This window comes from Oncorhynchus mykiss, chromosome 13 (assembly GCF_057628025.1).
Source record: "Oncorhynchus mykiss isolate SJ-2025 chromosome 13, ASM5762802v1, whole genome shotgun sequence".
NCBI lineage: Eukaryota > Metazoa > Chordata > Actinopteri > Salmoniformes > Salmonidae > Oncorhynchus > Oncorhynchus mykiss.
In genome coordinates, this window is record NC_143034.1 from 5012712 (window position 1) to 5024251 (window position 11540).

The following is an 11540-nucleotide window of genomic DNA, read 5'->3' on the forward strand; positions in this document are numbered from 1 at the left end:
AAGGCTGTAGGAATGAAGATCAGTCAGTGAAGAGACTCTAGGGGCGGTGATGAAGGCTGTAGGAATGAAGATCAGACAGTGAAGAGACTCCAGGGACGGAGATGAAGGCTGTAGGAATGAAGATCAGACAGTGAAGAGACTCCAGGGATGGAGATGAAGGCTGTAGGAATGAAGATCAGACAGTGAAGAGACTCCAGGGATGGTGATGAAGGCTGTAGGAATGAAGATCAGACAGTGAAGAGACTCCAGGGATGGTGATGAAGGCTGTAGGAATGAAGATCAGACAGTGAAGAGACTCCAGGGATGGTGATGAAGGCTGTAGGAATGAAGATCAGACAGTGAAGAGACTCCAGGGATGGTGATGAAGGCTGTAGGAATGAAGATCAGACAGTGAAGAGACTCCAGGGGCGGTGATGAAGGCTGTAGGAATGAAGATCAGTCAGCAATACTGGTCCTGTGGTCAGGTGGGGGAGTGGTCGATCCAGACAATGATTGTGAGGAAGCATGCGGGGAACAGGCTCCTTTCTACTACCATTCTGGGGTCTGGATACATGACTACAACTGCTTCAAACAATGGGAGTGGCTACCATTGACCATCACACTTTCTTTCATAACCAGGAAGCCCATGTTGAGCCAGCAGTGTTCCCATTATGGAAGAGGGAGCAGGATGCCTTCATCCAGTCTCTCAGAAAACCATGTTGAGCCATCAGTGTTCTCACTATGGAAGAGGGAGCAGGAAGACGTCATCCAGGGACAAGGACAAAGGTGCAGCACTGATGTTAGTAGCTGATGACAGAAGTGACAGCCTGGACACACAGCAAAGTTTGACGCGATCAGTGTTGTTGAGCAGAGAATCAACCAGAGAATCAACCAGATTGATTCACAGTCAGTGTTGTTGAGCAGAGAGTGCTTTGTTGAAGCACTTTTGGCAGTGATTATAGCCTCAAGCCGCCTTGGGTATGACACTACAATCTTGGCACATCTGTATTTGTGGAGTTTCTCCCATTCTTCTCTGCAGATCCTCTCAAGATCTGTCAGGTTGGATGGAGAGCGTCAATGCGCAGCTATTTTCAGGATTTCTTCAGTGTTGTTTGATCAGATTCAAATCCGGGCTCTGGCTGGGCCTCTCAAGGACATTCAGAGACTTGTCCCAAAGCCACTTCTATGTTGTCTTTGCTGTGTGCTTAGGGTCGTTGTCCTGTGGAAAGGTGAACCTTTGCCCCAGTCTGAGGTCCTGAGTGCTCTTGAGCAGGTTTTCATCAATTATCTCTCTGTACTTTGCTCCGTACATCTTTCCCTCGATCCTGACTAGTCTCCCAGTCCCTGCCGCTGAAAAATATCCCCAATAACACCATGATATTGCCATCACCACGATTCACCGTAGGGATGGTGCCAGGTTTCCTCCAGACCTGACGCTTGGCATTCAGGTCAAAGAGTTCAATCTTGGTTTCATCAGATCAGAGAATCTTGTTTCTCATGGTCTGAGAGTCCTTTAGGTGCCTTTTGGCAAACTCCAAACAGACTTTCATGTGCCTTTTACTGAGAAGTGGCTTCCGTCTGGCCACTCTACCAAAAAGGTCAAATTGGTGGAGTGCTGCAGAGATGGTTGTCCTTCTGGAAGGTTCTCCCATCTCCACAGAGGAACTCTTGAGCTCTGTCAGAGTGACCATCGGGTTCTCAGTAACGTCCCTGACCAAGGCCCTTCTCCCCCAATTGTTCAGTTTGGCTGGGCGGCCAGCACTAGGAAGTCTTGGTGGTTCCAAACTTCCAAACTTTCCATTTAAGAATGATGGCGGCCACTGTGTTCTTTAGGACCTTCAATGCTGCAGAAATGCTTTGGTCCACTTCCCCAGATCCGTGACACAATCCTGTCTCTAAAGGATTATATCACAACAAATAAAGGCTACTTAAAGTTCATGAGACACGCATCTCCTCGTACACTTGTCTCATGTTTACAAAATAGAATTGTGCTTTTGGTCATTAAGCCTCATTAAATCAAACTGTATGAAGCTGTATGTATTTTATTTCAACACCTGTACTGGTACCTCCTGTATATAGCCTCCACATTGACTCTGTACTGGTACCCCCTGTATACAGCCTCCACATTGACTCTGTACTGGTACCCCTGTATATTGCCTCCACATTGACTCTGTACTGGTACCTCCTGTATACAGCCTCCACATTGACTCTGTACTGGTACCCCCTGTATATAGCCTCCACATGGACTCTGTACTGGTACCCCCTGTATATTGCCTCCACATTGACTCTGTACTGGTACCTCCTGTATATAGCCTCCACATTGACTCGGTACTGGTACCCCCTGTATATAGCCTCCACATGGACTCTGTACTGGTACCCCCTGTATACAGCCTCCACATTGACTCTGTACTGGTACCCCCTGTATATAGCCTCCACATTGACTCTGTACTGGTACCCCCTGTATATTGCCTCCACATTGACTCTGTACTGGTACCCCCTGTATATAGCCTCCACATTGACTCTGTACTGGTACCCCCTGTATATAGCCTCCACATTGACTCGGTACTGGTACCCCCTGTATATAGCCTCCACATTGACTCTGTACTGGTACCCCCTGTATATTGCCTCCACATTGACTCTGTACTGGTACCCCCTGTATATAGCCTCCACATTGACTCTGTACTGGTACCCCCTGTATATAGCCTCCACATTGACTCGGTACTGGTACCCCCTGTATATAGCCTCCACATTGACTCTGTACTGGTACCCCCTGTATATTGCCTCCACATTGACTCTGTACTGGTACCCCCTGTATATAACCTCCACATTGACTCTGTACTGGTACCCCCTGTATATAACCTCCTCATTGGCTCTGTACTGGTACCCCCTGTATATTGCCTCCACATTGACTCTGTACTGGTACCCCCTGTATATAACCTCCACATTGACTCTGTACTGGTACCCCCTGTATATTGCCTCCACATTGACTCTGTGCTGGTACCCCCTGTATACAACCTCCACATTGACTCTGTAAACACGGTATAGTTTTTTTATTGTGTAACTTTTTTTCTTACCTCTTATTTTTCTTAACTACATTGTTGGTTAAGGGCTTGTCAGTAAGAATTTCATGGTAATGTCTACACCTGTTGTAGCTTTCTATTGTAGCTTTAAGGGAATAGTATGGTCACATCTAGAGAAAAAATGTACAGAGTAAATGTGTATAAACACACTTCCTATTCATGGAAGTATTTATTCATCATCTACATATTCATATTACGCTTCTACGTCTGTATACAGGAACGTAGTAGTTGTATGACGTAAGAGAAAATATATCAGCTTATTGTTAAATAATTATGACGTTATTTCCAATACAAAAAGTGTAGTAACTATTGTTTCCAAACTGCGTTACCCACTCCAGCCAGCAGATGGCGACGAGCGTCTTTCAGGTGATGCTTCTTTCGTGACGTATAATGGACTGGACGGGACGCTTCTTCAGGAACAACAACACTGCTACTCTTTCAACCACCTCCGTAGCTTGGTAGACAAGGTAAAACTGAAAGATTGACGTTTTAGGCCATGTTAATGTGCATTAGCTAATCGCAGTGTTTAAAACACATTTCAGTTGACGTTAACTTGAACCTAATGTGCTTGTTCAATTTGCAAATGTGTTAAAGATTGATACTGAGCCTAGCACTAGGCTATTCGCTAATGCTAACTAGCTAGCTAACATCCCTGACCATGAGCTCATTAAACTACTCATCCCCTGCTAAAGAAGTGGATGTCTGCTGTACGGAGAAAGAAGCTCTGGCGCTGAACATTGTCGTGAAAGAAGAAGAGGAGGATATTACAGTGAAAGGAGAGAAAGATGCTCTGGCGCTGAACATTGTCGTGAAAGACGAAGAGGAGAATATTACAGTGAAAGGAGAGAAAGATGCTCTGGCTCTGGACATTGTCGTGAAAGAGGAAGAGGAGGAGGATATTACAGTGAAAGGAGAGAAAGAACCTTTCAGAATGAAAAAGGAGGAAGAGGAGGCTGTTATAGGGAAAGAAGAGAAAGCATACCCTTCCTCTCTAAAAGGTTCTATCTCAGTAAAGGTGAAGGAGGAAGACGTTTTGGGAGTGAAAGAGGAGGAGACAGAATATCTCATTAACACCAGTGAGTATTGTCTTAAAAACAGGGGCACAAACTATGCAGTTGTTGAACTAATGTGTGGTTTTAAGGGGCATTCTACTTAAGTTCTTCACTTCAATGTGATGTTCAGTACTTATATAAATTGTTAAAGGGTCAATCTGCCATTGCTACATGTATTTTTGGGACTTTTAAATTATTTAAATATATAACAGGCTTTTAAAATGTAATAATGGAGCATAATTTATACTTAAAATATCAAAGGGACACAAAAGGCACCCAATTAATTTAGAGATATTAATGCCTCCATCCATAATGGTATGTGTCTGTGTCTCCTCTTTATGGTTACCAGGACAACGCTAGCCCTTCCTCTCTCCCGGAGTCCCCGTGTCATGCCTCTCCCGGAAACACCTTACTACTGGGTATGAAGAGGTTGTCTGTGCTGCTGGTGGACTGCAGGAAAACAACGGGGCTGAGTGGAACTGTGAGAGGAGGAGAAGAGAAGAAAGGATCAGATTTGACACATCAAAGTAAGTGCTGTAGTTCAGTTTGAACAAATAAATAGATCTGCCCACTGGTATCTGTTACCAGGACAACCAGCAGAGTTCTGTTAGTTGACAGGAAGATAGACTGGTGTATATGGATGTAATGAATATCATAACACTGAAAAAGGATTCGGCCAATGAAAAGAGAGAAACCGATAGACCATATAAAACCTTGATGAAAGTTAGATTTAGAGAGAAACCAATAGACCATATAAAACCTTGATGAAAGTTAGCTTTAGAGGGAAAGTTTCAAGATGACCTAATGTAAGGTGCTTGTTTTACAAAAACATTCCATAAACTTGGTTCAGTTTATCAATCAACCTACCAGGGTAGTTACAAACGGTACAGAAATTGAATCAACATATTTTGATCATATCTTTACTATTGCTGCAGAAATGTGTTTGAAAGCAGTATCCAAATTCATCGGATGTTGTGATCACAATATAGTAGTCATATCTAGGACAACCAAAGTTCCAAAAGGCTGGGCCTAATGTTCTATATAAGAGGTCATACAATTGTTTGTGGTGATTCCTATGTTGTTGATGTTATTATGTTGTTTTTTTTCACAGTAAATAACTCACGGACACTAGAGAAGCTTTAACCAAGTTTAATTATTCCCAAAGGTTCTGTACATCTGTAATTCAGACAACCCAACATTTGTTCCATCCAGATATATGTCTCACTTAAGACACTCCTTCTCTCCAATCCTTACATCTTATGGTTCCACAGGAAGAGAGTAACAGGATACCAGACCTTTATCTCCCTGATGAGAATCTGTCCTGACCTCAACCCCTCCTTCATCTAATCCACAGATGTTCGTCTCCCCTGTTTCACACTTTGCTCTCCTCTCGTCCACCCAACACATTCCGAAGCCACCTGTCTTTCTTCAGAGAACCATTAACTTCTGACATAACACCCAGTCTCTTTCACTTCCTATCACTTCTTTAATGTCTCCATGTTTTGCCGATTCCAACAATGGAAACAATATTTGTTGGTCCGTGGTGTGTAATGACGAGCAACCAGACGCTGCCCTTGACACGTTTATGAAATTGCTTATCCCAGTTACTAATAAGCAGCACCCATTAAGAAAATGACTGTAAAAACTGTTAAAACCACGTGGATTGATGAGGAATTTAAAAATGGTATGATGAAGAGGGAGGCAAAAGAGATGGCATATAGGTCTGGCTGAATAACTGATTGGCAAACCTATTGCAAATTGAGAAATCATGTGACTAAACTGAGTAAAACGTAGAAACTACACTATGAATTACACGAAGAATGATTGTAAAAAGCTTTGGAACTCCTTTGATGCAATTTTGGGAAAAAAATCAACAATGACATGTTACTGGTGTCTGACAACGTGGGTGGAAAATGATTGAGGATAATAGTGGCCGATATTGCCAGTTCTATTAGCATTATCTTAAATTTAAGCCCACTAGAAAGTGTGTTCCCTCAGGCTTGGAGGGAAGCTAAAGTCATTCCACTCCCCAAGAATAGTAAAGCTCCCTTTACTGGCTTAAATAGCCGACCAATCAGCCTGTTACCAACCCTAAAAAATGGTGTTTGACCAGATACAATGCTATTTTACAGTAAACAAATATAGACTTTTAGCTTATAGGGAAGTTCATTCAACAAGCACAGCACTTACTTAATGACTGATTGGCTGAGAGAAATTGATGATAAAAATATTGTTGGGGCTGTTTTGTTTGACTCAGTGTGGCTTTTGACATTATTGATCGTAGTCTGCTGCTGAAAAAAACGTATGGCTTTTACACCCCCTGCTATATTGTGGATAAAGAGTTTTTATTTTAAAATGTAACCTTAATTTAACTAGGCAAGTCAGTTAAGAACAAATTATTTTTTTCAATGACGGCCTAGGACTGCCTTGTTCAGGGGCAGAACGACAGAGTTTTACCTTGTCAACTCGGGGATTCAATCCAGCAATCTCTCGGTTACTGGCCTACCGCTCTAACCACTAGGCTACCTGCCGCCCCAGAGCTACCTGTCTGACAGAACACAGTGTTCTTTAATGGAAGCCTGTACAACAAAATCAAGGCAGAATCAGGAATTCCCCAGGGCAGCTCTTTGGCACCTTCTTTTTTCAATCTTTACCAACAACATGCCAGTGACATTTAAGTAAAGCCCGTGTGTCTATGTATGTATGCGGATGACTCAATACTATACACGTCAGCTACTACAGCGACTGAAATGACTGCAACATTTAACATAGAGCTGCAGTTAGTTTCAGAATGGGTGGCAAGGAATAAGTTAGTCCTAAATATTTCTGATTACCTTAAGTTACATGGCCTACTACGCTAATTCTGTAGCAGGATTGATAGAGGGGGGTAAATATGAAGATTTTGTTGGGGCGCCAGGTAGGTATTAACCCTAGTTATTAAATATTATTAAAACCTAAAGGATGAGAGTAGAATAGATAGAGTAGCGCTTCCAGACACATTCTAAACATGATGGAGACTTAAAGGAGGACTGTAACATCTAATGATGAAACATTATGGAGTCTTAAAGGAGGACTGTAGCATCTAATGATGAAACATTATGGAGTCTTAAAGGAGGACTGTAGCATCTAATGATGAAACATTATGGAGTCTTAAAGGAGGACTGTAGCATCTAATGATGAAACATTATGGAGTCTTAAAGGAGGACTGTAGCATCTAATGATGAAACATGATGGAGTCTTAAGGGAGGACTGTAGCATCTAATGATGAAACATTATGGAGTCTTAAAGGAGGACTGTACCATCTAATGATGAAACATTATGGAGTCTTAAAGGAGGACTGTAGCATCTAATGATGAAACATTATGGAGTCTTAAAGGAGGACTGTAGCATCTAATGATGAAACATTATGGAGTCTTAAAGGAGGACTGTAGCATCTAATGATGAAACATTATGGAGTCTTAAAGGAGGACTGTACCATCTAATGATGAAACATTATGGAGTCTTAAAGGAGGACTGTAGCATCTAATGATGAAACATTATGGAGTCTTAAAGGAGGACTGTAGCATCTAATGATGAAACATTATGGAGTCTTAAAGGAGGACTGTAGCATCTAATGATGAAACATTATGGAGTCTTAAAGGAGGACTGTAGCATCTAATGATGAAACATTATGGAGTCTTAAAGGTGCCCCCTAGTTTCAAGAGTTAATGTGCCATAACCGGTTTTAATGTGTTTGAGCCAATCAGTTGTGTTGTGACAAGGTAGGGGGAATACAGAAGATAGCCCTATTGGGTAAAAGACTAAGTCTATATTATGTCAAGAACAGCTCAAATAAGCAAAGAGAAACAACAGTCCATCATTACTTTAAGGACCACCACAAGAATGGAAGATCCAGAGTTACTTCTGATGCATAAGTTCATTAGAGTTACCAGCCTTAGAAATTGCAGCCCAAATAAATGCTTCACAAAGTTCAAGTAACAGACACATCTCAACATCATCGGTTCAGAGGAGACTGCGTGAATCAGGCCTTCATGGTCGAATTTCTGCAAGGAAACCACTACTAAAGGACACCAATAAGAAGAAGAGACTTGCTTGGGCCAAGAAACACGAGCAATGGACATTAGACCGGTGGATATCTGTCCTTGGGTCTGATGAGTCCAAATTTGAGATTTTTGGATCCGAGCGTCATGTCTTTGTGAGACGAGGAGTAGATGAACAGATTATCTCCGCATGTGTGGTTCCCACCGTGAAGCATGGAGGAGGAGATGTGATGGTGTGCGGGTGCTTTGCTGTTGACAATGTCATTGATTTATTTATTCAAGTCACACTTAACCAGCATGGCTTCCACAGCATTCTACAGCTATATGCCATTCCATCTGGTTTGGGCTTAGTCCCACTGTCATTTGTTTTTCAACAGGACAATGACCCAACACACCTCCAGGCTGTGTAAGAGCTATTTGATCAAGAAGGAGAGTGATGGAGTGCTGCATCAGATGACCTGGCCTACACAATCCCCCGACCTCAACCAAATCAAGATGTTTTGGGATGAGTTGGATCGCAGAGGTGAAGGGAAAGTGGCCTACAAGTTCTCAGCATATGTGGGAACGCCTACAAGACTGTTGGAAAAGGATTCCAGGTGAAGCTGTTTGACAGAAAGCAAGGGTGGCAACTTTTAAAGAATAAAATATATATTTTGATTTAACACTTGTGGTTACTACATGATTCCATGTGTTTTTTAATAATTTTGAAGTCTTTATTATTCTACAATGTAGAAAATAGTAAAAATAAAGAAAAACCCTTGAATGAGTAGGTGAGTCCAAACTTTTGACTGGTACTGTACATTAAATTCCCTGACAACAGCTCCAGTGGACATTCCTGCAGTCAGCATGCCAATTGCCCGCTCCCTCAGAGACCTGTGGCATTGTTGTGTGATCAAACTGCACATTTTCGAGTAGCCTTTTATTATCCCCAGCACAAGGTGCACCTGTGTAACAATCACGCTGTTCAATCAGCTTCTTGATATGCCACACCTGTCAGGTGGATGGATTATCTTGGCAAAGAATAAATGTTGACTAACAGTGATGCTCATGAAACATCCAACACTTTACATGTTGCGTTTATATTTTTGTTTTTTGTTGTTACTATCAGTTTTAGGAACATTTACCCAAAATATGACATCAGCGATAATCAAAATGTTGAACATCTGTGAATGTCTAAATAAGAAATTGGTCCAATTAAACAGCAATGTGTCGAACCCTTTCAACAACGGGGAGATGTTACTGATGTGCTTTGTATCTGTGACGTAAAAACAAGTTTTGGACTTCCACACAAAATTACTTCTTTAGTTATTTTATGTTTAAGGAAGTGTGTAGGTCACATTCTGTATCATACAGCTATGAAAGTTATATATTTAGAACCACCTGTTCAATTGGAATCCAGCGACGTCTGTGTCTTCAGTGTCCTAGAACTGTCTAGTTTTTTGTGTTCTGACTTGTAAAACAGGATGAATAAGTAATGTAAACATAGCAGTAATTACCAGGAAGCTCTACATTTGTTTTAAAATCACACTAAGATTGTTAAATCTGGCCTCAGGTTATTGAGAGATCTGATTTAGGATTTACCCTCGTAGCAAGGTTTCTTTATCATGTCGTTTCATTTGGGTCTCTATTTAAAAATAACACTATCTTTGGCAGGAGAAAGACCAGACTCAGAGGAACCAGAGCCAGGGACGTCCAAACCAGCAAGACGACACCAGTGCTCCCAGTGTGAAAAGAGTTTTAAACAGAAAGCACAACTGAAAAAACATAAGAGAATACACACAGGGGAGAAGCCTCACCACTGCTCCCAATGTGGAACGTCTTTCGTCCGTTCGGAGGTGCTGAAACGGCATGAGAGAATACACACAGGAGAGAAGCCTTACCACTGCTCCCAATGTGGAAAGTGTTTCAACCATTCGGGGATGCTGAAACAACACGAGAGAATACACACAGGAGAGAAGCTGTACCACTGCTCCCAGTGTGGAAAGTGTTTCACCCGGTCGGGGATGCTGAAACAACACGAGAGAATACACACAGGAGAGAAGCCGTACCACTGCTCCCAATGTGGAAAGTTTTTCAACCAGAGTGGACACCTGAAACAACATGAGAGAATACACACAGGAGAGAAGCCTTACCACTGCTCCCAATGTGGAAAGTGTTTCAACCGGTTGAGGGTGCTGAAACAACATGAGAGAATACACAGAGGAGAGAAGCCTTACCACTGCTCCCAATGTGGAAAATGTTTCATCCATTCAGGGGATCTGAAACAACATGAGAGAATACACACAGGAGAGAAGCCTTACCACTGCTCCCAGTGTGGAAAGTGTTTTAACCAGAGAGGACACCTGAAACGGCATGAGAGAATACACACAGGAGAGAAGCCTTACCACTGCTCCCAATGTGGAAAGTGTTTCTCCCGGTCGGGGACGCTGAAAGAACATGAGAGAATACACACAGGAGAGAAGCCTTACCACTCCTCCCAATGTGGAAAGTGTTTCAACCGGTAGGAGGAGCTGAAACAACATGAGAGAATACACACAGGAGAGAAGCCTTACCACTGCTCCCAATGTGGAAAGTGTTTCAACCAGAGAGGAAACCTGAAAAAGCATGAGAATACACACAGGGCAGAAGCCTTACCACTCCGCCCAGGTTGCAAAGCTTTTGCCCATTTAGGAAGCCTGAAAGAACACATTAGACTGCACACAGAGGAGAAGGCTTAGAAAAGCTCAGACTGTGGGAAAACATATTACTCATAAGTCACTTAAACGTCATTAGAGAATCCACACAGGAGAGAGAAATTACTTCTCTTAGCGTGTATATTGATATTTCACATCACATTGACTTAAAATTCATCAGAGAACATACACAGTGCTCCCGTTGTCTTATATTGTTGACTGACAATGTGTTTACCTGTCTTTACCAGATGAAATTAAATGGTACAGGGTATACTCAAACATATATTTGTTTGTTTCTATTAGAAAACATGAAGTGAATATGGAGTATGTCAGTTTGAATACAGAGTAGATCAGATTCCATGTGTTTAAACGGTCCTTTTTTAAACTCTTTGTGTTTATCTGGGTGTGTCATTCCTCCAGCACTACAGATAATCAAGTGATATTTGGATGTGATGCATTAGTTCCATTGTTGACATTTGCATTGTAGCCCACTGATGATTTAATGAAATGAAAATGTTCAGACTCTGTAATGGAAAATGTTTGTGTGTCCACATAACTGAGTATGTGACTAACCTTGTGAAACTGTCCTATTATAAGCTCCTGTTTTTGGGACTATCATCCTGTGTTGCAAACCAATTTGCACCTGTGTCCTTGTATGAATAAAGTCCCGCCCAGGAACAGGAAACTATAAAGATATTTGCTAATCACTCAATGCTT

At 42.0% G+C, this 11540-nt stretch overlaps 1 pseudogene across 1 annotated transcript; it reads left to right on the forward strand.

Moving 5' to 3' along the window:
• Nucleotides 1–3479: 3479 nt before the first annotated feature.
• On the forward strand, nt 3480–11014 carry LOC149978659 (uncharacterized; annotated as a pseudogene). The gene is made up of 2 exons (XR_016485594.1): nt 3480–4135; nt 9805–11014. The product of XR_016485594.1 is annotated as an uncharacterized LOC149978659 (transcript).
• The last annotated feature ends 526 nt before the right edge of the window (nt 11015–11540 follow it).